The sequence below is a fragment of the Cyanistes caeruleus genome, chromosome 1, assembly GCF_971803275.1.
Source record: "Cyanistes caeruleus chromosome 1, bCyaCae1.hap1.1, whole genome shotgun sequence".
NCBI classification, from domain to species: Eukaryota; Metazoa; Chordata; class Aves; order Passeriformes; family Paridae; genus Cyanistes; species Cyanistes caeruleus.
The window spans coordinates 15,528,745-15,531,112 of record NC_141701.1 but is presented as its reverse complement, the minus strand read 5'-3'; the positions used below and the strand labels follow the sequence as shown (position 1 = coordinate 15,531,112).

Below are 2,368 nucleotides of genomic sequence, written 5' to 3'. Positions count from 1 at the left end.
TTAAAATCCTGCATTATATGTAATTAATAGAGCATAGATTAAATTATTTAAAAGCCACTTGACTGATAGCGCTCAAAATGTGTGCATTAATGGAAAGGCATAAATTATCTGGGCCATTACTGATAAGACACTGCAAGATCTTGGTCCTAAGCCATTTTAACCCTTATTTGAAAATAATCTGAATTCTGGGCACAGTATGTAGGGGCAAAACGTTGATGCTGTGGAAAGCAATCAGGAGTCAGCTGTTAGAATGCACTGAATCTCCTGGATAGGTGGCCTGAATTCAGCAGAAGTTTGAACACACTGAAATGCTGTGAACAGGGAGCAAAAACATGTTGCAGAGTGGAGCTGCCAGCCCTTGCCCCCAGGGAAAAGAGCCTGCCCATCTTTGGAAGCATGAAAAACTCATCCAAAATGGATGCAGAGGAGAAATCTAATCTTTGACATTAGGCGAATTTTTTATGGGGAGTCAAGGTGGTGCCTTGAGGAGTAGAGCTTGAGGAGTAGAGCTGAGGAGATTATTTGTATCCTGTAGGGAGGTTTGAGGGGCTAGAGCAGCTGTGGGGAGAGGAAGTTAGAGAGGGGGCAGTGAGATGGGAAGTGGGCACTCCTGAAATGTGGCTCCTGGTGTTGGCCCACTCCTTTTCATGACCCTCAAGCCCATTTCCCGTCCTGCAAGTGTCTGACCATGGCTTCTCACATCCAGCACTCTTCCCATGGCCACACAGCTCCTCACCCTGCAGCAGCTGGAGCAGACTAGAAGGCTGACAGCCACCACTGGACCATCAGCTTTCTCTTCTCTAAGGACCCCAGAGGGGAAACAAATAAAATAGGTCCTGTGGGTAGAGATTAAAAGGTACTAGTGGTCCTTTCTGGCTTCAGAATCCATGAATCATCCCTTACTGCCTGGGTGGGCTTCCCTCCTTGGTTAAAGGTCTACCAGGGAAAAATAGAGCTGATTTTTAATCTCTTAGCAAACCGCAAATGGCCTGGTAGGTCTGAAAATCTCAGTCTGGTTAATTTTGTGTTTCTTTCCCTGTGCAAATGGTATGTGGTGTTTCCCAGAGAAAAGGACTGGAATCAGTAAAAGGATATAGGAGCATGTTGCAAACGTGCATGCAATAATGCTTTTTTTATAGCTATTTACAGTGGCCAGTATCTCTGTGCTTAAGCTCCCCACAACATTGAAAGTAATAGTATCACATATTTCACTTTGGTAGTACATACACAAAAATTGGAACAATACAGAGAAGATTAGCATGGCTCCTTGACAAGGATGACATGCAGATACATGAAAAGTGGCAAAAATTTTTTGAGCCAACAATATGCTCAGCAGGACTAGAAAAGTGATTGTCCTTCTGTACTGGGCAGTTATGAGGCCATACCTTGAGTCCTGTGTCCAGTTTTGGGCTAGTCTCCATAAGAAAGACATTGAGAAGTTGGAACAAGACCAGAAAGGGCAACAGAGCAGGTGAAGGGTCTGGAGCAGAAGTCCAATGAGGAGCAGCTGAGGGAGCTGGGAGTGTTTGGCCTGGAGAAAAGGAGGCTCAGGGGAGACCTTATCACTCTCCACAACCCCTGAAAGGAGGCTGTGGCCAGGTGGGATCAGTTTTTCTTCCAGGCAGCCACTGAAAGGACAAAAGGACATGGCCTCAAGCTGCGCCAGAGAAGTTTCAGGCTGGACATCAGGAAGAATGTCCTCATTGCATGGGCTTGCCCTTCAGTGCAAGCAGTGGTGTCACCATCCCTGGAAGTGGTCGGGGAAAGGCTTGATGTGGCACTTAGTGCTGTGGTGTGATTGACAAGGTGGTGATGGGTCAAAGGTGGGATTGATGACCTTGGAGGTCTTTTCCAACCTTAATGATTCTATGATTTTATGTTCTACTTAGTTTATGACTCTATATATCAGAAAGAATTTCAGGTTAGTATATTCTTTTTAAACATTAAAGTATTTCTCCAACAGCTTATACTGAAAAAACCCACCCCAAAAGCCTTTACTGGAGTTTCGTTTAGTGCATAGATCAATTAGTTAATTGCTCCATGCTAAAACAAATCCTTAGCACTGTAGTTTCCAAAATCTGAACTTTACATATTTTTATTAAGAACCAGTACCATTATAATTGGCCAAATTAAGCCAAAATCCTTTGTGCAAAGGGGCATAGTGTTTGGATTTAAAAAAATCCATGTGAGAATTGAATTTGTTGGTTATAACCCAATACTAATTGAAATTAGACAAAATCCAACAGACCTTTGATAATTACATCAAAAGTTTGCATTCATTTGATGTGGATTGTCTATATTTCATTGTTACTCTCTTAAAAGATTATTTATGTACAAAGAGCTAGAAAAGAGTATTAATATTTAAAAA

At 42.5% G+C, this 2,368-nt stretch overlaps 1 non-coding gene across 1 annotated transcript; it reads left to right on the top strand.

Moving 5' to 3' along the window:
* Positions 1–1,203: 1,203 nt before the first annotated feature.
* On the top strand, positions 1,204–1,311 carry LOC111925240 (U6 spliceosomal RNA). Its single transcript, XR_002862137.2, has one exon. It is a non-coding gene; the product is annotated as a U6 spliceosomal RNA (small nuclear RNA).
* Positions 1,312–2,368: the final 1,057 nt, after the last annotated feature.